Consider the following 26,141-nt stretch of genomic DNA (forward strand, 5'->3'; position numbering starts at 1 on the left):
AAAATACTGAGATTCTAGGGTGTTTAGATCAATTAGTGAAATTCAGAAGTTTCAAGTAATTCAAAAAAGATGCAGAGGATACTATTGCATAAAATATATATGTATCAGGTTTTTTAAAAAATTTCCTTTTATTTAGTTTTTTTATTCTAATTTGATTTTTGCCCATTATTTCATTCCAGTGTTGGGCAATTAAATCATTACAAGAACAGGTCTTTTCATTTCAGTTTTCATTCTTACAATTTTTCAAAATTCCACAAAAATTTAACTCCAACCGAGTTGGTCTGTAGTACAAAACCCAGTACTGTAAGTTCTAATATGATGAATGAGGATATTCACTCGTTTGTGAACATCCTCATTCATCTAAAACATCCTCATTAACCCTTTTACTTGTGAAAGGGCTAATGGAGATGTTTCAGATCAGGTAGTTGAGGCGATTTTAAAAGAATGGGCGTAATCACTAGATTTAACCAATGCAGTTGTGTTTATGGGACCATTGAGAATCCAAATAACCAAATGAAATAAAAACAACCCCTCTCCTCTGTTTTTGTTTGGCCCAGAATTTTTTTGCTCCACCCATGTAAATTTCAAACAGTAGTTTGTCAGTATTGCAAGACTTTGCTCATTGCTCATCCTAAAATTAAATGGAAGGAACTTTTTTTTTTTTTTTTTTTTATGCATATTATTTCTGCTATTTTTATGCATATTATTCATACTATTCCTGTATATTATTTTCTCAAAGTTAGGATTTTCCTAAATGAAGAACTGACAAACATATGGATTGTGTGTCAAACCCCTATTTGATGGCTGCCCATGTCATCACATTTAATTCCTGGAGATTTTTTTCCCTTTGAAGCTGTTTAAAAGAAGCTGTCTATTCTAAGAATCATATAGTAATGACTGAAGAATTTTTCAAAGTTGATTACATTCAGAAGTTAGCAAAAATGTGCTAGAAACATGACACCATAACAATGGTGGCTAAAGGACACTTTTAAAATTTAATATTCCCTTCTCTCAAAGTCATAAAACATTTTGGGTTTGTGAAATAATGAAAATTTAATTCTATTCAAATGTTTTTATACTTTTTCTGAAAACTTAAGTGTACTTATGGTACATCCTGTATACTTTGGTGACTAATAGGTCCATCATATGATGGTGTAATGGAATATTTAGTTGTCTCAGATCATCCATACTTTTGCTAAACTGTTACACTCACAATGGCAGGTGAAGAGATCATCTTTGTCAGTGTAATTTTACTTCCATTTCACAGTGCTTGTGTTGGAATTTTTGATATTTGCAAGCCTCCCTAGTCATTATCTCTGGAATAATATTCATAACTACCTTGAGGTAAGTCATATATATCCAAATGGCAATTATTTTAGTTGCAAAATATATGTAGTTCTACAATCCATTTCCATTGTGCTAATAGTACTGTGATGGATGCGCCTTCTCATTAGCAGCAGAGATTCCCACCTCCATGATATAAAATTATTTATTAATATTTTCATGTAAGTTTAATATCATTAACCTGTAAAATTTGACAACAGTTGTGGTGGTGGTGGTGGTGGGGGGGGTCACAAAGCCAAGTAACAAAAGGAGTACTGAAGAAATTATTTTCGTGCTCATAGAAAGTGCTGATGTGAACTTGATCACATAATTGATAATGCTCACAATTGTTTTTTAATACTTAGAAAAACAGTAATGTGAAAGTTGCTAATTTCATGATTAATAAGTGTGGGTTTTCCAGCATACCAGTTTCCGTTAAACTGTAATTTCTGATTTTACAGGTTAGTAATGAATAAGTCCGGGGAGCAGGAGTATAAAGTTGTGTGTGAAACAGTGAATGTTTCTGTAAAATAGTGCTAATTTTTGATGATATTTTTAAACCATTGTCTATTAATAATTAAATCATTATTTTGGGTCGGTCCCCCCCCCCTCCCGCTCACTTCCCTATTGCTAGAAATTTACCAAATATAGTAAAAAAATTTTTTTTAAATTATTTTCTAACTTTTAATTTATAACTTTAAACTGGTGTCTTGCTTGGAAATATTTTGCTGTTTTTTTTTTTGACAAATTACTTTCTTTTTTTTTAATTCATTATTTTGATCTGTTCTAGGCAATTACACATGTCAGCTACATAGTGGATGATCTCATGAGAAGAGAGTGCAACATTAAATAATACTCTCTTAAATTTCACCTCTGACAAAGATTTTTTTTTCTTGTACAAAATGAGTGATGATGACAGAGATATAGATATTGAAAGTGATGAAGATGACTTGGGCTTTTCCTCACCTTCAAATTCTTTAAGCAAAAATAGACAGTTCCAAAGCCAAGCAGATAAACGGGCACATCACAATGCATTAGAAAGAAAGCGTCGAGATCATATAAAAGATAGTTTCAGTAGCTTGAGGGATGTTGTACTGACAAAAGATGACGACAAAGCAAAAGTATCTAGGGCACAAATTTTAAAAAAGGCTGCTGAATATATTCAATCAATGCATCGGAAAAATTCTGTTAATCAGCAGGCTATTGAAGATCTTAAACGACAAAACAAACTCTTAGAGGAACAGATACGCGTGTTAGAAAAAGCAAAATCTACAGGTAAATTCGCTGCTTCTGTCGTCCTAGAAGCTGCTCTTCATGCAAAAAGGAAAGATGAAACTATTTCATCTTCTGATGAATCCTGCTCAGAAAGTCCAAGTGTAGGAGAAACTAAATGTAATCGAAGAAAAAGAACAAAATCAAGCCCTGGAAACACTCCTGCTTGAATATAAAGTAAATTCAGTAAGGGAACCTGGTCGGAAATGTTTTTTTGCAGTGGTTTCATTATACGTGCACAATATGAACAAGTGGACAAAAGAGTATTGGGAGAATTATTTACATTTTATTAGTCTACAGAAATGATTGAAATGTGTGTTGTATTTCAATTGCTAATTATTAAAATCATGATTCAGAATAAAATTCCTTTTTATGATCATGCAGTTATTTTTTGAGAATCATATTAATCTTTATGAATTAAGTTTCTAATTCTTAATGGAGACTAAGTCCAATGTTGGTGTCCCCCCCCATTATTGTATGATGCACATTATATAGAATATAAGGGAATAGAAACTTTATTTTTTACTTTTCTGTTGGTCAAATTTAATATAACAGTTCATCATATACAACTTAAATAGATAATGTTCTAACTTTATCTGAAGAGACAGTATTTATAATTCATCTTTACTGAAGTGATAAAAATTACTAAAAAATAATTTACCATAAATATGTTGACCACTTAAGCATGCAATGAATGTTTAAAACTAAGAGCAAAACTTGACATTATGGAAGAAAACATGCAGTCTTTTGTAGAGGGTTATTTTCAATCCTATACTTAAATTACAGCTGATTCTTTGACATTATTTTAAAAAAATAATAATAAATAAAAAATAGCTTTTAGTCAAAAAAGACTATCAAAACACACTTTGGACACTTTCAGCTTGGAAATATTGTGGCGTTAGAAACTTGCACATGCAGTTGTATAAACAGTTATGATCTCCTACTTCATTCTTCATGAGGAAACTGTGTACCCTCATCTGACAGTGACAGGCTTGGACTTCTGCTCATTTTTTAAAAATGATATCTTTATTCACAAATCAACCAAAAATTAATAATATTTTTAATTGAATAACAAATTAATTGTTATTCAATTAATTTATTATTCTTTTAATACCTGAACAACCCAGTTATGAGATGTATGTTCAGTGTGTGAGATGGCTTACTAGATAAATTTACTTCCCAAAGCAGAACTCAGAATAATTTTGTGGACCTGCCATGTAACAAAAAACATAAGATGACTTGAATTAATTTAGATAATGAATGTTACACTGCATTCAGTTTTTGTCTTTTGTCTAAACCTGTCATTGTTAATAGAGGGAATTTCCTATGACAGCCAGACAGAAAAATAAAATGCAGACTAGAGTTCATTAGCTAAATATTTAAAAATTACACTTTTTATGGTGCATAATTGGTTTTGTTGGATGATTAGGAATTGGTATGGCTGCTGAAAATTAATGCTTCTGAAAACAGAATTTTTTGGAAACTTTTTTATTATTTAATTATCATATTAAATTGTTTTTAATAAATAGTTTTAATTATCCTAATCATGTACGTCAACTTATTTTTGTATTTAGCTAAGAATTTAATAAGTTAAGACTTAATATTCATAGAGCCTTTGTCATTGGTAATTTTGGCGTGGACATCGTATCTCGTAACTAGTAAATTGTACTGTCATACATTGCTGTAGTTAATTGCAGTGTTTTAAATTGCAGCAAACGATTCAAAGGTCATAATCATGTAGGGTAGCATATTTTTGTATGTGCCTAAGAATTTAGAAACTCACTAGAGTTATTTAGAAACGTAATAGTGTAATATGTATGCAGTCAGTGAGAACAGTGTTGCTTTATTATGCTCTTATCTCTTAGTGTGTAATATTTTTAAGCTAAAATTAAATTCATTCTTCAAACAAGCAACAAAGCAAAAAAAGCTCAAGTAACAGAAATGCTTTGATTTGGGAGGGAACCATTGGTAGCAGTTCTTTTGCAAATCAAAGTTACATAGTGTGCTTTATGTCATCTTTTTTTGGCAAGTTAGGGGGATATATTTATTTGTTCCCTTTGTAGAGAAAGTGTGTGAGGAAATTAAGCACTAATTCAGCATTCTGATAAGCTGAGAGAGAGAGAGAGAGAGAGAGAGAGAGAGAGGAATCCATCAAGCTCTCAGCTGCCATGCACAGTGCTGCATACTACACTTGGAGCATAATATGAACAACAACATCTTGCATGTCATAATACACTGGTCCCACTGGCAGTAGATATTGATGAGTCCATTATATAATGAGAAAACATTTTTGCAAAATGGATAGGTGGAATAGGACCAGGATATGTATGCTAGGGGCAAAAGTTGATGATGTTGTAGAGCAGCCATCATCTTTTAAGGGTACAAGAGATGATATTGTTGCATGTTTGTTGGTACTAATGATATTAAGAATAGGAGATGTGAAGACTTATCAAGTATGGGGCAATGTTGAGAAAAACTCATGAGTTAGGATTTAATTCAAAACTGTGCAGTTCTCACCAGACACATAGCAGGAGGGAATACATGAAGAGAGCCTTGTTAATCAATTTGACCCTAAAGAGACTGTGCAAGGCTCATGAGGTAGAATTTTCTTCATAGTGGTCTGTTCTTAAAAAGGAGAGACTGTTTTTACAAGGATAGGATATACTTGAATAGAAAAAGGATGAAAGAATATTAGGGGTAATGTTAGGTGGGTGGGAGATACATGGACTAATAGATTAACAGCAATCACAGGCAGAGGTGAAAGTGATTCTTGCACTGATTCTATTGGAACATTCAGCAGATTAGAAAGCAAGATACTAGGTATTACAAGCCCTGCTGGGGGGTCCTCATGGGATAAGTACATACACAGCCAGTGTTATGGTTAAGAGCAGATACAGGTGCATGTACATGTGTAGGTACACTAATGCTAGGAGTATAGCAAACTAATCTGGTGAATTTGAAGTACTTGTTAGGTCATCAAATGCAGATGGCATAGGTTTATCAGAGATGTAGCACCACTTGGAAATAAAGGATTCAGAATTTGAATTTGGTGAGTACAGTATGCCATTTCTAAGAAGAACAGAATCTAAGGCAGTGCTCCCAATTGATGTGATGGCCATTGCAATGTTGCGTTGGTTTAGTGTGACATGAGAACTGGAAAAACAAGAAATGGGAGTATGTTTATGAACAAATGACCATGATGATTATAACAAGCAGCATGTTAGAGAGGCAACAAGCAAAAGCAGTATTCTTGATCTGATTATTTATCAGCAGCATTAAGGTATAACTACTGTTGAGGGTAAATGGAAGGGATTTTTTCTTTGGTAAAGGTAACTGCAGCAGATGCAGACAATTTTGAAATTACCTTCAGTGGGACTTGATGATGTTACCAACTGTAAATTCTAAATAGGAAGATTTCAGAGAAGTGATAATAAATGCTACTAAGCTTTTTATACTAAAATATACTGTTCCAAATTTAGGCCTAAATGATTGTCATGCGAATTGATGTGACTAGTAGCAAAGAAGAAAAATGCATGGGATGATTATAAATTAGCAGGAGACACAGAAACCCACAGTAAATACAAACTAGTCTGCAATCCAAGTAATCAGTAACTAAGCAGATTAAGCAGAATCTATTAAAGCAGTTTAGGAGAAGTCATTGGTTAAGAATGCAAAGAAAAGTAGCAGAGAATTCATTGCTTATGTTAACACTAGGAGGCAAGGGATGAAGCACATTGGACCACTAGATATGGATGGGATATCTAAAAAGATGTCCCTTCCCGGAACATTTTTTTCCGGAAAATGTACTGTAACGGATCAACTTTTCTTATTTTACAGATTAAAAGTATGCATCATGTGAATACTCATTATATAGTTTTTTGTGTTTTTTATTAATTTTTTCGTAGAAAATACATGGGAGTAATTAACCCATTTGGGCTATCCCGAGTTATCTCATGTACGCCAAAAGGTGTGCAAATTATACAGATTTTTTTAATAAATTAGCGCTTGAGCTAAAAGAAAGGCACAGAAAAAGTCTTCATCACTCATTATATAAATAAATTTAAAAAATCAAGTGGAATGCACAAGCAGTAACTTCCTGTCACATGTAGTAATTGTGAACTAACTACATTCTGACACACAACCACCACAAGTGGACAGGCGAGGTAAGCGTCGCTTGCGGGCGGCCGTTCAAGAGGGCACCAAAATATTTTTCGATATTGTTTTTGTGAATTATTTTCGTGGGTTCAGTATTCTGCATTTAAGACGGCAAATTATATTTTGCTTATTGGCATCACAGGAACGCGTGCTACTGTTCTGACATTGCTGTACAATATAAGTAAAACGAAAGCCAGTCGTTTGATGCCAGGCATAAGAAAATCCTGAGAAAACTCAGGATTTACCTGCATAATGCAAAATTAGCCAGATGAATGCCAGAAAAATACATTTCAGTCTTAAATTTGGAGGAATTATTGTTTGCTTCGGATATTATTGTATCCCGAGATATTTTGTGTAGTTCCAAATAACTTTTAAAACTAAAAACGAGATATCTCGCGATAATCCGCAAAGTGGTTAATGATTCTTTTATGGTTGCTGACAAACTGAATAAATATTTTGCATCTGTGTTCACTGTGAAGGAATTTTTAGGGAATTTTTACAACTGCATAGAAAGTGGAAGAGAAATTGTTGTAGTAGTAGTAATAGTGGCATGTGATGCAAGAAAGCAAGGTATGAGCTTATGCAGCCAAAAAAAAAAAAAAAAAAAAATTACAAAACAATCCCCTCTAAATATTTGTTCAGTTCCTCCTTAAATTTGTTTAACTTATCAACTTCCACAACAACAGATGGAAGTTTGTTCCAGCAATTAACCACCCACTGGCTAAAGGCAAATTTCCGTACATCTATTCTACATCTGTCCTTCCTCAATTTCAATTTATGCCCCCTTAGGTTCGTAATCTGAACAAGTAGAAGAATCCCATCATAATTCAGCATGCTCAACCTATTCAAGGCCTTATACACCTCAATCAGATCACCTCACAGGTGCCTAGTTTCCAGCTGTTTCAGTTTGCAGAACTTGAGCCTCTCCTGGTAAGAGGATCCCTTCACTCCCCTCACCAATCTTGTTGCCCTTCTCTGTACACGCTCAAGCAAATCTACATCCTTCCTAAAATGAGGTCTCCAGACCTGCACGCAGTACTCAAGGCATGGCCTGACCATTGCCTTATACAGAGGGACAATCATCTCCTTTTCCTTGCTAACAAAATTCCTGTATATCATTGACAACACCCCATGACCTGCCCTGGCAGCCTGTCTGCATTGCTCAGAAAACTTCATATCTGATTGCACAATTACTCCCAGGTCTTTTTCATTTTCTACCTCCTTAAGTGTAGTACCACACAGTTGGTACATTTCTCTGGGGTTACTTCTACCCATATGCAGTACTTTGCATTTTTCAATGTTAAACTTCAATTGCCACTTCTCAGACCATCTTCCCAAATTTTCTAGATCTTGTTGCAGTAGCACACTGCCATTACTGTCATTACCAACCCTGCCAACCTTTGTATCATCTGCAAACTTCGATACTAAGTCTGATATACCTTCATCAATATCATTGATAAATATACAAAACAACATTGGACCCAACACCGAACCCTGTGGGACTCCACTAATAACATTAGTACGCGAAGAGCAGCACCATTGATTACCACCCTCTGTCTTCTCCCACTCAACCATCCCTAGCCGAGTGGGTAAAGTACCGGCCCGGCAACCCAAAGGTCGCGGGTTCGATTCCCGCCTCGGGCTTGGATCAAAGTACTGCAAAAACCTTGGGAGGTGCAATATGGCCACAGAAGCCGATGCGCCAACAACTACCAAATCAAAAAAAAAAAAAAAAAAAACTCAACCATCCTTTTATCCATTGTAGCAACTTACCCTTAATACCATTCTGCTCCAATTTGTACAATAGTCTTTCATGCGCAACAGTGTCAAAAGCTTTCCTGAAATCCAAATATATGATATCAAAATTATTTTTTGCATCCAGTTCCTTTGTAACCACATCATAATATCCTATCAAATTTGTCAGACAAGACTTTCCCTTAACAAACCCATGCTCTGTCTGAATTATTGCTGCAGTCTTGTCTAGATGATCCTGCAATGCATCTTGCTAATATTAAAAGTTAATATTAGCAAGTTAGTTGCTAATATTAAAAAAACTTCAAGGGATGATTGGATCTGGCCAATTATATTAGAATTAGCAGCAAAAGAGTTAAGTAAACCTTAATAATAACGATGAGAGCATAGTTGGATTCAGAGAAGTCCCTATAGATTGGAAATGTGCAAATGTATTCAGTTTACAAAGGGTGAAGTGTGTAATTATAATGACCTGTCAGATTAATTTCCATTCCAGGGAAAATAATGGAGTCGTTGGTTAAAGAAGTTGTGCGGAGCCGTCTAGGCAAGAATACAGTTATACAGCAATCGCAACATGTATTAGTTAGAGGATGATCTCTGACCAGTCTCTGATTGAATTTTACAATGTAGTAACAAAGGAAATGAATGTAAAAAATAATTAATTTTGACATCATATACTTAAATTTCAGAAAAGCTTTTCATACTGATTTTTTAATCAAAGTATATGATGTCAAAATTATTTTTAAAGGTGGATGATACAAAGGTTGGCAGGGTTGTTAATGATAATGACAGTAACCAAGGTATCCTACTGCAACAACATCTGAAAAAGTTAGGCAGATGGGCTGAGAAATGGCAACTGTAGTTTAACAAATTCAAGCTACCACATTTGCATAGCAGTAATCCCGATACAAACTCTGTGGTTCCACACTAAAGATGGTATAGAATGAAAAAGATCTGGGGATAATTGTGCACTCAGACACAAAATTCCCTGAGCATTGCAGACAGGCTGTTAGGCAGTGATGTGCTGGAGCCAGCTTGCATGTGCCAATTGTTAAATTTTCAAGAATTTTGTGAGTCGATTGTTAAACCGACAATGGCTATAAACTGTAGAGTGGCATGCACTTCAATCCACAATGGCTAGCAGCATTTGGACGATAAACTTGTATATGGTGGACTGAAAATCCAGCCAGACTCGCTTATTTTGGCACCCTTTGTGCTCCCCCCCCCCCCCTTTTACATGGCAGCCTGTGTAGCATTATCTCCACTAGCAATTTTACAGGAATATTATTTCCAACAAACATGCTTAATTTTGCTTTGGCTGCTTCTTCTTAAGTAATGACATTCCCATGCCTTACATCTGTCAAAGATTTCACTTTTCTAGAATTGTTGTGAACCTGACAAGGTCATTACCCCAAGAAGAGGCCCAGGCAAAATTAAGTGGATGTTTGCTGATAATGGAATTTGTTTATACTTTCTGGAGGTTGTAATTCTCACAAAGGGAGAAACCGCTGCATAGTTTTCAAAGGGGACAGGGGTAAGGGAAGGAAACATGACTGATGCTGTTCAACTATAAGTCATGGGAGCCAGTTGTTAAAAATTTACCAGCACACTGCTGCTAGGACAGCTTGTTGGGATTTTATGAATTCAGCAGTTTTGCTAGTGGAATGAGGTAATTATTCTGCTGTTTAAGGCAATAGGGTTACATCTGTAGTATTGTGTACAGGTTTTGAAGGGTCATTTTAAGAATGATTGTTGTTGAAATGGGTGCATAGAAATGCAATGAGATCAGTGAAGGTAAAAGGATACTCTTAAGAAGAAACTCTTCAGCTCTGAAAACTGCAGAATTTGGAAACTGGGGACCTGTGAAGAGATCTCATTGAGGTGTTTCAGGCTATCAATGAATTGAGGAAGCAGTGTGCTGATGGGTATACTTACTCTAGCTCAGACAACATATGTTGAGGGGACACATTTAAATTGAAGGATGGTTGCTCAATAGATGTATAGAATTTCTTTTCAGCCAGAGGATAATTGATTGTTGGAACACACTTCCATCTGGTGTTGTTGGTAGTTTGAATAAATTTATGGAAGAATTAGGCAAATTATTAGATGGGATGACAGCTGATGTGAGAAGTTTTTTTTTTTTTTTTATCCTGAGCACTCTTGTTCAGGATGATGGAAATAATCTATTTGTTCTTGTTTAAAAAAAAAATCCTTAGGCAAACAGAGGATTTTTAAAAATTGCTCTTTTGCTCCATTTTTTTTTTCTTTTGAAAGAATTTTTTTTTATTTTTAAATCATAGCAAGAGAGGGTGGGGGAGGATGCCCTACATAATATTGTGTAGTGGTGATTTCCTTTGCCATATAAAATTTAAAAATCAATGATAACTTTCCACTAACCTTAGAAGAGATAAGGATGAAATTTTACCGAAAATTAAATTTTCAGTGTAACAAATATGAAATGAAGTAATTGGACTCTTTTAGTCAACGTGGAATTAATATATTTTGTAGGAAATGGATGTTATCTTACTGTGTTGCTAATGTGAAATCTGTATTCTAAAAACAAAGTTAATGCTGCTCATTGTGACACTTCCCTTGGTGTCTGCATGGTACCGCCGTGTTATATTTTTAATAGCAATTTCCTGCATATTTCCCTATCATTTTAAAAACAGAGTAACTTATAACACCTTTCACGAAAGTTTTTTTTAACACTCACTTTGCATTAATAAAATGGAACTGAATTTAATATGCTGTAAAGTATTAGGAGAGCGACCATCCCCCCCCCACCCAGGCATAGCTAACCCTATTTATAAAATTATTTTGAATTAATTTACATTATATTAAACTTACATCATTTTACAATTATTTTGCAGCATAATAAAGTTAGTTCTGTATTAACTGAAGGGATGTTAATTATATAAATATCCTGTTACTGTCTTGAGTAATGTTCAAATAAGTTAAATTTTAAGGGTTTTTTTTTTTTTTTGTTAAAAATTAAAAACCTCCTTTGAATAGAGTTAAAAGGACTCACAGTCATATTAGTTTTTGCACTGGCATCACCAGGTTTAGTGAGAGCATGATGGAGAAGTATTTACCGTTTCTTCCAGTTGCTGTATTTCTAAAATATTATCCAAGAAAATTAAATTTTGTTTGTGACCACTTTTAGGTCCTAAATGAGGCACCAAGAATTGTTACCAGTTTGCATCCCAAATCCTCGACTTCTGTAGTGCAGGGGTAGTCTTCCTTTTGGCAAACTTGGACCACCAAGTTGTAAGATTGATAATAGATGATTCATCTTCCATGGTTTCTATTGCACACTGGAGTGCATAGAGTACATACCAGTGTGACATCATTGAAAGAAATATAAAATTAGTTTCACATATTTGGGTCCTTGCACATAAATATGCTATCATCTGACTAGAAATGTTTAAAAAACTCCAACGCTTTATATAAATTATGAATATTTATTGAAATTTTATAAAATTCATTGTATCTTTTAAGTGTCACTATTTACCACTTATCATTTATCATTAATTATTTATAGATCACTATTTGCCATTAGTTTTATGCAGGTTTAATATAATGAATCTGTAAAAGTTGACATTGCTTAGGCAAAACAATGAATGTGTGAGAACCAGCCTTTCAATGCAAGTTTTCATGTCATATATTTGACACCTCTGACTTTGAAATCAAGACTATTCAGCCTTACTTTCCTACATTGATACTTTCCTTGTGTTTAAATTAAAAAATCTTAATGTGGTGTTAAAGTGTCTCATTTCAGGTAGTGCCTTACTGTCTTGTGAAATGGAGTCATTTCATGATATGGTAAATTACTCTGGGAAAAAGTATCCAACAAATTTGTATGGAATATAAATTTATATTTGAAAATATCTGTAAATGGCTATTTGCAAATTGTCACAACTAGGAGAATTTACAAAAATACAAAAAAAATCACACAGTGCCCAAAAAAGCATTGTGTGATTCTTTCATAGAAGAATAGACAACAGTCTTCCTAGCATTTACATTCATTTTTGCTGGTATTCATGTTCTACAGCAATTTAGCTGTATCTTCCCCCATCCATTTATAAATGTTTAGAAGACCATTCTTGATGAATTATACTTTTTCCACTTAATTGCCATCCTCACTTAATTCTGGCTTATTTCGTTGTTGTTGTTGTGGGGATTTTATGGCGCATAAGTTGCTTTGGATATAATGCACCTATGGCTTATTTAGTAATGCCTTATATCTGTCGAGTGTAAATATGTGGGATTTGAATTCATCAGTGACAGGAGAAGCCTTTACTGAATTATTCAGGAAATATTCAATTTCCACTTGCCCAGTGGAAATTAAATATTTCCACTGGGCAAGTGGTTTTTTTAAAACAGCTCAAAAATATTCCTGTGTTAAATGTGCCTTGGATGTACAAGGTGTGGAAATAAAGTTCCCGGACTGGTGCAGTTTTGGTCATATTCAATGAGTTCGAAAATAAATGGAAGTGGTATGTTGTAGTTCAACTTACTCCAATAGATGGTGGTATCAAAATTGCCCAGTAGGCTGACAGGTTGCAAGTTACAACCAGTTTTGTTAGTAGTGTTAATATTCCGTGTCATGGTTTTGCACGAGATCAATGGACAAATATCAAATTTTGCTTTAAACTGGGATAATCTGCAATAGAAACATATATGTTTAAAACAGTGTATGGTGATGATATGTGTTGTACCAGTGTGTTTTAATAGTATAAGCAGTTTCAAGACTGATGTGAGGATGTTCACAATGACCCAAGAAGAGGTGTCCATTAACCTCTTGAAATGAGGACAGAGTTGCAAAAGTTTGGGAAATTGTGGCAAGAGATTGTTGTTTGACCCACAGAATGATGGCAGATGAGTTGGATATTAATAAGATGATTGATCAAATTCTGCATGAAGATTTAGGGAAAAGGAAGTCTGCTCTGCTCATCCTCATGGATGAACAGAAGCAGTGAAGAGTGTTTTCATGCAAAGACCTCGTCCAGCTTGTCAAGACCATCCTAATCCTAATCCTAGGCAATCCCTTGACTCTGCCATCACTGGAAATGAGTGCTTAGTGTTTCAGTTCAACTTAGAGGTAACCCAGAGCATGCAAAATGATCAGCAAGGCCCAAAAAGTTTCATTTACAGGAGTCCAGGATCAAGACGATGCTGATCATGTTTTTTTTTAACAAGTGGTATGTGATTTACAAGAAATTTGTACCTGAAGGGAAGAGAGTCTGCTGCATTCTCCGTACAGATGCTTCCAAGACTGTTGAAGCATATTTCCCAGGTGAAGCTGCAATGTTGAGAGAAAGGCAGCTGTTTCTTGTTGCATGACAATGCCCCACCCATTCTGCATTTGTTGTGAAGACATTTAACACAGCATTATATGGATTGGTCATCCACCCTACTCTCCCAATCTAGCACCAGAAGACTTTTTCTTCTTTCCAAAGGTAAAAATTGCCCTCAAATCAAGGAGATTTCAGGATGTTGAGGACATAAAGAAGAAATGTACTGCTGAACTGAACATTATTTCTTTGGACACCTTTGCTTACTCTTGTCATAAACTTTTAAATGGTGTAATAAATGCATTCACTCAGGTGGCGATTACTTTGAATAAAAATAAAACCATTTTTGAGCTCCTTCACTTTGTGCTCTCTTTATTATACCAGTCTGGGAACCTTATTGCCACATCTCATATTTGATATTAGATTTAGATAATTGCATAGGTTGAATTTGTGCTGCCAAGTGTAGAATGACTTTTTTTTTTTACTTTTGAAAAGAGCAAAGCAATCATTTATCCCTAATGATTGATAGGAGTGCAGTGAATTAATGAAGCATTGGTACATGCGGGTATGTAATGCTGAATATGTGCTATTGAAGACTCTCTTATGGTCTGTGTTCCAGTAAAGCTGTGAGCAGCTTGATAAAGTAGTTTTCTACAAGTTCCACAAGCAATAGTCAGTGTAAAGAGTTACCTTTTCTTCATATGGAAATTTACTGAGGTTTCTCTGCTGCAGAAGAGCAAAAATCCAAGTACTGCTAGTGCACATGCTGTTTTTCATCAGTTGGAGGTACCTGCATCCATGATAAGGAAGGCTGTTCTTAAAACACTTGCCATGTTTCCACATAAGATCTCTTCGGTTCAGACGCTTCAGGCAGGTGACTTTGACACCAGTCTTGACTTTTCAAGTTTCTTCCCAAGCTGAAAGAGAATGATTAATGGCTTAATAAACTTCTCAAATATCCAATTCCTGAATATGCTGATCTTTGGATAGTGTGTTCTTCAGTGGGGAAGAGAAAATTCAGTTTAAAAAAAAAAAGTCTGCTACTTCAATTCTTAGCATTTTGACATCACTCTGATTTCTAGATGTGAGCACACATCTTTTCTGGAGATAAATTTGACTTTCGTGGTATGAGCATACCTCATATATTGCTACTTTTGCATTGGAAAAAGCTAGGTTTTTGACATTACTTTTCTTCTAAACAATTACTAACCTTGCCATGAAAATGGACTATTATATTCAAATATGAGGTGAAGTTTTTAGGTACCCTACCTACCTCTAACTTTCAGCTGTATCCAGAAGAGAGAAGTTGGACATTAATTAATGGTTCCTCAAAAGCAATAGCCTAAGGATATTGCCCTATTCCCCCATCACTCAGATGCCCAGTTTTAACTGCCTCGCCTTTTGCTTTGTTCTTCTGAATTAGCTTCTGTAATTCTGCACCTGTTTCTTCCAAACATTCTGAACATGTCTGTCAGGTAGGTAACATTCATTTACAGTTAAAACTGCAAACTAACTTTTCTTTGTTTATTCCTTCTGCTTCAGTTCTTCAGAACAGCCTTTGGCTGTATGTATTTCTTGGTAAATACAATATTGAGAAATGCTGGTGCAATGTCAACAAGTGTCTTCTCAACCTTTAGCTGGTAATAGGATATTCTAAATTCCATTACTCTTTTGAAGTTACCATTAAAAAAAAAAAAAAAAAAAAAAATCTGTAGACAAATGAAGCCCACTTCACTCTTGTCAGGTGGTGCAAACATTAAATTGTATGCTCAGAATCAAACCCGTATTCCACTCAATGACAGTTTGGTGAGAGTTCACTGCTCATTTCATCCTTGGTTTGCACTTTTTTCATTAACTAGCATTTGAAGGAAGAAAAAGGTGTACTGTCATGATAGTGCAGTACTAAATATGAGTATTTAATGGCTGTATATCTGCAGGGCAGCAAGCAAGAGGAAAGGTTGTTTTCATGCAAGTTAGTGCTCAGCATACATTTCTGAAAAGTTGGAAAAATCTTTAAGAATAATTTTCTTAGCAGAGTAATTTCCCCATGCTTTCCATGCCTTCATAAGAATTCTTCATAATTCTTCATTCTCCATGTCTTCATAAGGTAGGATATCAGCTTTAGTTTTGATAACATCAGATCAAATCTCTTCGCTGTCTTCCCCCCCCCCCCCTGTTGTTTTTGATTTGCGTAATAAATCATGGAAATGAAGTTAGCAATGTTCATAATTAGAAATAAGACAAAAGTGAGGTTTTAGAGGATTAAAGTTAACTAAGTTTATTTGCATAATTGGAGATCAGCATTTAAAGGAATTGGTTATGGATATTTGAGATGTTGGGACCGTTTGTGTAGGGCAAGGTTTCTCAAACTGGAATGCAGCGTGCTGTCATCAGCAAAACTACGGATAGTCAGTGGAAGTTGAAGAGGAGAAAAAGATTGAGAGAAAGAAGCAAATGTTGGGGAACACCAGCATTGGTGGAGATTTAGAGATAGAGGTCTATGATCACCTGCAGTGAGCTGTCAAAGAGAAAGCTGAATACTGAATTGCAAAAAATATTTGCCAGTCCATAAGATGGGAGCTTGTTTAGAAAACCTTTATGGTAAACATGATTAAAAGCCTTTTGCTTGAGTTTCACAAGCTTCATCTAAATGATACTCCTCTTTGTCCAAAAGTGAGGATCATAGGCCAGTTCATCGCCAGTGGATCGATACGAATGGAATTCATATTATTGATCACTAATGATATGAAATGTTTTGAGATAGTTTAAAAGTTGGAAATTGTTGGATTTCTCAAATACTTTGGAAAGAGTAGAAATAAGTGGAATGGGGCAATAATTGGAAAGGTGGGAGTTTGTTTCCCTTTCTAGAAACTGGCCAGCATAATAGCATGATTGGAATAAGAAAGTGTAAAAGGAAGGCAATGCAGGGTAGGTGCAAGTCCAGTAGCACAGCTTTCGCGAACAAATGGAGAAATGCTAACTCCTGTTGGAAAATATGAGGCATTGAGTGGTGTATGGTAGGAGGAATTTTACTGATATCGGAGTTAGAAGAAAAGTGGATTGCTTAGTCAGCTCTATCTTTAGCTGAGGATGCAGTAGAATCATGAGCTTGTACAGAAGTTGTGTCCAATAGTATAGATGGACAGAAGTTGTGTCCAATAGTTTTGTCAGGATACCAGGCTACTTGACTACCATTTGGATAAGAGGCAAGTTTTCTACTCTAGCCTGCTCAAAATTGAGTTGGGACTGATTATTAACTGCTTTTCAATTGTGAGCTTTAGTGTAAGCAGAAAATAAATCTGGCAATTTGGATACAAGCCAATTATGATATGCTACATTCTTATCTTGAATGACCTTAGCACATTTATTGAAACCCAAGGTTTAGCTGAAGGTTTTAGCTAAAACAGTAATCCAGCTAAGGAAAACAGAAATAAAAATCACACACATCATCCCATTTTGCATTGCTGTAATGGCAAATTCATGCAACTGAGAGTAGCCATGAGAGAGAGAGAGAGAGAGAGAGAGAGAGAGAGAGAAACCATTGCCAACTTGTATTCTGAGTTGCTTAAAACATTGATTGTGTACTTCGTACTTTTGTTGGTGAGAAAAAGATCAGTAGTTTTTTTGTGTGATTGGAATTGTCTTGTATTCTGGTAGGCAAATGAACATGCTGTGTGAAGCTATTAGTAACTGCAAAAGCTTCAACATCTCAATAAATTCAGTCCTTGTAACTAGAATATTGAAGATAGTTGCAATTTTGCACATTAAAATCACTGAGGAAAATTACCTCTCTGTAGAAAGGTTAGACTGAGGAAGAAAGTAAATTTTCAAAGAAATTAATTTATACAGTTCAGAGTGATTAGTGGATTTGGAAGAATGATAGATGAAGCAGATGAATTTGACAGATTGGGATAGAGAAATTTGTATTCAGAGGAGCTCACAAAGAGGAGATTCCAAATTATGAATTTTTTTATGTGGCATATCAGAGAAGACATATATACAAGTACTACTTTTGAAGCAAAAAGGACTCATAGAGTATGAATAGGGTAACTGAGTTGAAGTGTTTGAGGCAACTGGTAATTGAGATTGACAAAAAAAGTAAATGTTTCTTGACAAATTGTAGGTGGAAATGGACATCATTAAGACTGGAAATGAGACTATATTTGTGAAATGAATGACGATGCTTTTTGGAGGTTGAGATCTTTTTTCAGACAAGTTTATTCTATAAATTTGACTTTTCATGCTGCATTCATTAGATAAATTTTAGGAAGTGGAGACATTTTATGAAATTGTTGGATATGGTGTACTCACAGCAAGAATATACCCAGCTCTTTGGTATGGTCAGAACCATACCTTGCCAAGCCGTTTTCAGTATAATGCCATATCATGAAAGCCATGGTTGAAATCTCATCATGGACAGTATGGAAAAAGAATGACAAATTATTATTTTTATGTTTTTATTTTTCATTATTTTTATTTATTATTAATAGACTACTTCTACAGATATGGGATACACTTAAATAGAAAGGGTGCAAGAATATTTGCTGATGCTATCGAGGTAGTGTTAGGTGGGTCGGAAAACTGCTAGCCTGGAGGGATACGTGGACTAATAGGTTAACAGGAGCCGCTGCCAGAGGTGAAAGTTATTCTTGCATTACTTATATTGGAATGAGAAGCAGCCTGGAAAACAAGGTGCGAGGGATTTCAGAGACGGCTGGGAGTCATCGCGGAACAATAAATACATGGGCTGAGTTCGGGTAGCTAAAGATAAGAAAAGGTGCATGTATACTTGTGTGTACACCAATGCTAGGAGGTAGTAAATAAATTTGATGAATTTGAGGTGTTGGTCAAAAAATCAAAAGCAGATATTGTTGGTATATCAGAGACATGGTGTCACTCAGATATAAAGAATGCAGAATTTGAATTTGGGGAATAGAATGTGTACAGAAAGGATAGACAGGATAGGAAGGGAGGAAGGGTTATGCTATTAGTTAAGAAACATGAAATCTAAGGAAGTGCAGCCAGTTGACATGGGTGGAAGTGCAGTGTTGAGTCTGGTGTGACATAAGCACTGGGAAAACAAAATTGAGAGTAGGAATGTGTTATAGGCCTGATGACTCTGATGAGTATAATGAACAACTGTACAGAGAAATAAAGTGGGCCAGTAAATTAAATTGTCTTATAATGGGAGATTTTAATTTCCCAAATATATTGACTGGAACTTGTGGGTTGGTCACTCACACTAGCAAAGCTTTTGTGGATTTATTGGATGATTGTCTTCTACAGCAGCATGTTCAGGAAGCAACCATCATGAAACTCAGAGGTAACTACCAGCAAGGGTAAAAGGGAAGGGTTTTTGCTTTCATAAAGATGACTGTGGTGGTCTGAGTCAGTTTTTAAATGCTATACAGTGGGACCAACAGCAAATTCTAAATGGGAAGCATTCAAAGAATTACTCTTGGAAGCTACGACTTTTCATACCAACTAAGAAATATTGTTCAAGGTTTAGGCCAAAATGAATGTCAGATAAGCTAATGAGACATATGGCAGAGAAGAAAAATGCATGGGATACATATAAATTAACCAGTGACACAAGCCTATGGTAGATAAAAACTGGTCTGTAATCAAATCACTAAGGAGATTAGGCAGGTTAAAGCAGATTACGAGAAATCTTTGGCAAAGAAAAAAAGTTGCAAAGAAAAACAGCAGAGAGTTCTTTACTTACATAAACTCTAGAAGGAAGGGGATTAATCAGATTGGTCCACTTGATATCGATGGTTCAACTGTGGGTGATCCTGCTCATGTAGCTAACAAACTGAATGAGTATTTTGCCTCAACATTGACACATGAGGAGTTATTCAGGGAGGGGAATGCCAGAGGTATATTAAACTCTGGCAGTGAGCTAAACAATTTTGGAATAACTGAGAGCAAAGTGAAACAAAAATAGTTGAAAATAAACATAAGAAAACCTGGGTGGATGGGATCTATCCAGCTATATTAAAGGAGGCAGCAAAGGAAGTAACCAAACCCTTAGCCATAATTATGAGAGCCTTTTTGGACTCAGGAGAGGTATCTGTGGACTGGAGATGTGCAAATGTGATCCCAATTCACAAAGGAGGATCAAAGATCGGCACAAGTAATTACAGACTTGATAGTTTAATTTTTGTTTCCGGGAAATTAATGGAGGCACTGGTTAAAGAAGCACTGCAGGATCATCTAGATAAGACTTCAGTTATATTTCGGACACAGCATGGGTTTGCTAACGGGAAGTCTTGTGTGACCAATTTGATTGAATACTATGATGTGGACACAAAGGAAGTGGATGCAAAGAATAATTTTGACATCATATACTGGGATATTCGGAAAGCTTTTGATACTGTTACACATGGAAGAATGCTGTACAAATTGGAGCCGTGTGGCATTAAGGGCAAGTTGCTGCTATGGATAATGGGATGGTTGAGCGGGAGAAGACAGAGAGTGGTAATCAGTGGACACTGCTCTTCATGTACTAATGTTATTGGTGGATTACCCCGGGGTTCTATGTTGTCCCTATTGTTGTTTTTTTAGGGTTTATAAAAGACATTGATGAAAGTAAATCAGGCTTAATGTCCAAGTTTGCAGATGATACAAAGGTGTTGGCAGGGTTTTTAATGTCAGTAATGACAGTATGGCCGACCGGGCTAGCCGGGTGGGTAAAGCGCCTGCCTGGCAACCCAAAGGTCGCGGGTTCGAATCCCGCCTCGGGCTTGGATCAAAGTACTGCAAAAAACCTTGGGAGGTGCACTATGGCCACAGAAGCCGATGCGCCAATAACTACCAAAAAAAAAAAAAAAAAAAAAAAAAAATGACAGTATGCTACTGTAACAGGATCTAGAAAATTTGGGCAGGCGGGCTAAGTAGTGGCAACTGAAGTTTAACACTGACAAATGCAAAGTACTACATATGGGTAGCAATAACCCCAGAGGAACATACCAACTGTGCAGGACTATGCTCAGGGTAGTGGAGAATGATAGAGACTTGGGGGTAATTGTGTGGTCAGATATGAACTTTTCTCAGTAGTGCGTACAGGCTGCCAGAGCAGGTCTTGTCAATGGTATACTGGAATTTTGCTAGGAGGAATAATGAGGTGATTATCCCCTTGTATAAGGCTATGGTCAGGCCACGCCTTGAGTACTGTATACAGGTCTGGAGGCCTTATTTTAGGAAGGATATAGAGCTGCTGGAATGAGTACAGAGAAGGGCAACAAGATTATTGAATCAGACCAAGGGTTGCTCTTACGAAGAAAGTTTTAAGTTTTGCAAATGGTAGTGTCTGGAGACTAGGCACCTATGAGGTGATCTGATTGAGGTGTATAAGGCCTTGAATGGTTTGAGCAAGCTTAGTGCTGATGGGATTCTTCCTCTTGCCCTGGTTAATTGCCTGAGGAGACATAAATTCAATTTGAGGAAAGATAGTTGTAGAATACATGTGTAGAAATTTGCCTTTAGCCAACAGGTGGTTGATTGCTGGAACGAACTTCCATCTGTCATAGAAGTTGACACTCAAATAAATTCAAAGCAGACCTAGACATCCATTTGGAGCAAATGGATGGGTGAAACGAGGTTTTCTCTTTGGTTGATGCTGTATAAGCATGCTTTCTTGCATCATATGTCTCTACTAATGCTATTTATTTATTTTATTTTTTTTTTATTTAAACAGTGACTAAGCTTTATTCAGTCTTGGAAGAGGGTTTTTTTTTTTTTACTTAGAAACCTGAATTTTTCATTTGACACAGCAAGAATTTGAGATCCCAGTATACACAATTTATAGATGTTGCGTACTTGATCACTCTGGCTTTAACTCTGCTAATTATAAATAATAATATATCCTCCCATGTAACTTCTCAATCAAAAAATTCCTCTAATCTAAAATACATATAATCAATTGTGTTCTATATGGAATGTGTAAAATCAGAAATCAAATTGAGGCTGATGTGATAACTTCTAAAATATCTTACAAATTAGCCATACAACAAGCATTGGGCATGTATTTACACGCTTGTAAAAAATGGTTCAGGCTAAAAATCACATTAAAGTTGTTTTTATTTCTCAATTCTTGTGGTATTTAATAATTCATGTCATGATTTTTTTTACAATTTTTATTCCATTAATGTTGAGTTATATTTCAGTTGTAATATTCCTAATAAACAGCTTTGGCAGTTAGCATTATTATTCAATTTTTTTCTTCTTTTTTTTGTGAGTGAGCATCCTAGACTACACTGTTTGAATATTTTTCAGTATATGCTTTTAAATATTTAATTTTGTTTAAATATTTTAAAATTTAATAAATGTAATTACTTAAACTTCATCTAACAGAATGGTGTCATTTTGACATGCCACTTTTTTAAAAAAATTTTTCGTTATTTTATTTAACTCTGGAAATAAAATAAAATCCTCATGTGTACCCTTTCCCACCAATATATTCTCTAACTATTTATATTTTCTGTTTTTCATTTAAATATATTATGAATTATGAGACATTAAATTTTTGTTTGGTGTTTAACAGTTGCCGGGTGACCAAAAGTGGCTACCTTTTTTCTAGGCAGTACCCATTCCTTTGTGATACCCATTCCTATGAGACACCAGGGACAGGTGTCTAATCTTGTCGTAATGCTTTAATTTCACTGACAAAATGCACACAGCTGACAAAAATACAGATGTTCACATTTCTCTGCCAGATGTCACATGAGCATCCGAGTTTCAATCTGGGGGGGGGGGGGTCAGCGAACTTAAATTTTAAAAGTATGATAAAAGCTTTATTATTTTTCGGATCGTGCATTTATTTTTGTTTGATATTTTTAATTAAGCTTAGCAAATCGTAATTAATATTCACCATTTTCAATTCAATAAAAGAATTTTTTATAATTAAAACAAAATTGGGATTAAATAGACACTGCATGAGTGACCTTTTTATTATTGAGGGTGCAAGTGAGTGAAGGTTAAAAAAATACATTTAAACTATATCACATGTTTGGAGGTATGTTCTACCTTCTACTATTATTGATTTATCTTTTATACATTTTATACCTTTGTTATTATATATCTTGACATAGTGACCTAACTAATTAGGTCACTGAAAGCTTAAATTTTTATATATTACCTGGTCTTGGTGCATTATAGCCTTAGTTGCTAATGCACCAATAAAATCCAAACCAATCCAATCTACCTCGTACTGTAATAAAACTTAATTCAATAAGAATATTTTAACAATTAAACAGAGTAGTGAAATGTGCTATATCGTCTTCTTGGGTTGATGAAAATAGTGCTTCCTGCATTTTAAATCACACCCCTCAGCTCAATGGTTCAGATAAAAAAAAAAAAAAAAAAAACCCTTATGAAAAGAATATATAATTTAAAAAAAATTGTATATATGTATATAATGTATAGGAATCCCTTGCTGATCATAGGGGTTAAGATACAGTGCTCTGTAGAAGAACAAAACTGCAAAAAGGAAATAATTAACAGGAAGGGAAAGGTTACATTCTTGATGAGTTAAAAATACAGAAACAATCTACTGTACATAATGAACTATTGCAAAATATATGTTTGTTCTATAAAGATAAGGCATATATCATTAGAAAAGTCTCAAGCAGGAATTGAGTTCATGATATGAACCAGAATTGAATGAGTTAATTTTTAGGCACATTAGCATATATGCATAAGCCCCTGTTGTTTTCACTATCTCTGTTTTCCATCAGTCTGTCTGTCTGCATGTAACATCTCGACTCCCATTTTATATTTGGCTCATAACAGAAAGATTTGTTTGAGCCATTCAAAATTTCATTAAAATCTAACAAATAGAAATCTGACAAAAATTGTTATTTCTTTTTAATGTACAGTTTGTATGGAAAAAAGAAATTCATAGTTTAATGTAGTTTTAATGCACTATTGCTAGCATTAAACAGTCTGTGCACTCTCCACAAGTATTGTTATGTAAGACTTGCAGTATTGTTTATGAATATACATTTTATATATATATATAATGTATCTCTCTCTCTCTCTCTCTCTCTCTCTACATATATATGTACACACAGTGCTTTTTTTGTAAAAAAATGTGACTCTAAAAAATTATTTCCTGATATTGTTACTTAGTAGTAATGTTTTTGGAATAAGAACAACAAATTAAGTATATTAACACATAGTTTATCAAGCATAAATTTATTATTCAAGTATATAAAAAAAAATAAGTAAATGTTTAAAAAATAAGTAAAATTAATATTTCATAATAAAGTTTTCATAGAATATTCCAAATTTTTATTGAGTTCTAATCCAACACACTATGTTGACTTCTTACTGTTTGCGTCTGTTGTTGAATGATGTTTCCGGAGCAGCCACAAATGTACATATTTGCTGGATCAGAGTGCGTCAGCGGAGGGTCTTCCATTAAGAAATAGTAGTGAATAAATTGTTTTTGTCATCAACGAAGCTCTGGTTAGCTGATTCATCTTTCACATTCACTTGATGAAATTGGTATCGTACTCAGAGCATTCATCAATTGCTCTTCAATTTTTGCAAAACCATCTTTTCGATTAGGTATTCCTGAAATGCATGAATTGTATCCCTTTCATTTAACTGAAGTCTAATTGACAATTTTCTAACTTCATTCTCACTGAATGCCAACATTTCAAATTGAAGCAGCATAGCCTGGTTCTGGTTACTAATCGTTCTCCCAAACTTTAAATTCTCAACAAATTTTTGAAAACCTCCTGTCAATGTCATTAAGGAAGTTCACATCATCTGATTTTTCTTCATTTGAACATGCTTTCCATTTTAAAGCTTGTTTGCAAAGGACCATTCAGCTAATCAGCCGTTTTGACTATATTATCTACAAGTTCACTGTAATGGGCCTATTTATTTGATTATTAAAATATCAGATGATATAATAATAATAATAAAGAGTTCTGATATCTGATATTTGAAGTGTTTTAAATGTTTTTTGCCTCAGCTCACCACGTTCCATACATGTTTGCTTTACTTGGTTTACATGTGGTGAAAGTTAATGAGTAAAAAAAAAAATAAAAAATAAAACCATGAATAAGTAAATATACAACCAAGAAGGGTTGTAATAGACAAGGTATTCTTGTAGTATAAGAAAATACTTGGTGTTATCTGTTTTAAATCGCCCAGAGTAATTGTTAAAATTTTCTTCCAGCCTACAGGTGACAAAGGTTGTCTGCTCATGGTTTAAAGGTATTTTTCCTTATGTAACTGGTAATGCCTCTTATGTTATCTCCTTTTTCTTAGTATTTACTTACTCATTTGTAAAGGCACTACTTGTCTCTCTCTCAGGACCTATTTTTGTTATGCATTCTTGTGTGCTGTATTTCATAAAGCACACTTTTTTTTCTTTTTTTTTTATACAAAAACTCTAAGCACGAGGTATTAGAAGTTATAATACTTAGTATCATGCATGGGTTGAAGATTGAGAAGATGAAAGAAGATATTTGTTGACATTAGATTTGAATTTCTCTAGAATGTAATTTTCAGGAAATATGTAACAAGAGAGGTAGTTCCAGAAAAGGAAGTTGAAGAAATAAATAAATGATTAGAAAACAGGCCTTGTGTGTCGGGTTGCAATATATCATCAAAGTTTCTTGCAATGACCGACTAACTGGTTAAAATAAATTTATTAAAATAAAAATGATATATACATAAGATAAAACAGAAATAAAATAAGATAAGAGCGTTAAAATACAATAAGATAAGAGTTAAAATATACATTGCATATAATAAAAGCGTTAAAATATATATATAATAAAAGTGTAAAATATATATAATAAAAGCGTTAAAATACATAGTAGCTTTCGAGGCGAAGTGCCTCTTCATTAGCTAGTCTGTGAATGGTGTACTTCAGTATGTATTGATGGTTACAATAGCACAAGTCAGCTGGGCATGATTATGTATCACGAGTCTGGTGTCGGATAATAGGGGATGTAGGCGGTAGAGATAAATTGATTGACGCGAGGCGGGTCAGATTCGTGAGCCTGAAGCTCACATCTGTCTAGAACATGAGGTGGATAGCTGCAATTTGAAAGCTCTGCCCTAATTTTAGAAATATCCAATTGCCTGTCACTAGTAGAATTAGTGTGTCCAAGCACGGGAGAATAAAGCATGAGCAGTGCTATATAAATGACCAGGGGTGTGTGCAGAGCCATAATTGGTAAATTGGCCTGCGCACATTGGCTTCCTAAAAACGGAAGTTACTAAATGCGAACCCATACGTTGGACTAACACATCCAAAAAAGGAAAGGTATTATCGACTTCTAGTTCAATCGTAAACTGAATGATGGGCAACAGCGATTTATT

General features: G+C 34.8%; 1 protein-coding gene and 1 pseudogene across 1 annotated transcript in view; both read left to right on the top strand.

Moving 5' to 3' along the window:
- Positions 1 to 26,141, top strand: part of LOC150085552 (homeobox-containing protein 1-like) — a 425,950-nt gene that overhangs the window by 134,434 nt on the left and 265,375 nt on the right. The window lies entirely within an intron of this gene.
- LOC150085553 (protein max pseudogene) lies at positions 2,226 to 2,765 on the top strand (annotated as a pseudogene).

This window comes from Mastigoproctus giganteus, chromosome 5, assembly GCF_048544385.1.
Source record: "Mastigoproctus giganteus isolate SK-2022 chromosome 5, ASM4854438v1, whole genome shotgun sequence".
NCBI classification, from domain to species: domain Eukaryota; kingdom Metazoa; phylum Arthropoda; class Arachnida; order Uropygi; family Thelyphonidae; genus Mastigoproctus; species Mastigoproctus giganteus.